The sequence below is a fragment of the Galeopterus variegatus genome, unplaced genomic scaffold (assembly GCF_000696425.1).
Source record: "Galeopterus variegatus unplaced genomic scaffold, G_variegatus-3.0.2 Scaffold7287, whole genome shotgun sequence".
Lineage (NCBI taxonomy): Eukaryota > Metazoa > Chordata > Mammalia > Dermoptera > Cynocephalidae > Galeopterus > Galeopterus variegatus.
Genome location: NW_007733398.1, coordinates 1124 through 1555, shown reverse-complemented (window position 1 = coordinate 1555; position 432 = coordinate 1124).

Sequence of the window (432 nt, the reverse complement as noted above, 5' to 3'; positions counted from 1 at the left end):
CCATTATATTCAAAACCAAATTCTTGATTCACTTTCTAACTTTAGGGCTAATTTTCTCAAACATTTTCCCATCTCAGGAAATCCCAATTCCATCCTACCCTTTGCTCAAGCTAATTCCCGTGTGATCGTCACCTACAATGAGATCATTTGTCACCATTATTACTACTGCTACCTATACGACTTGTCTGACTAGTCTATTGCAACATTCTTCTGCATAGTCCTCTCTTGAATGCAGATGAACAAACAGGGAAATTACTGACTGACTGAAAGCAACTATGTGACATTTCTCTCTTTGCTCTCTCAGACACATAACTTATGGTCAGAGGTCAACCCACTTGCTCATCGTACATATCAAGTTAATTTCAGAGATAGACTGAAAAGAGGGTCGTATTTCTGGTCTCTACTTTTGTGGTCTTTGAGCTTCATAATTTT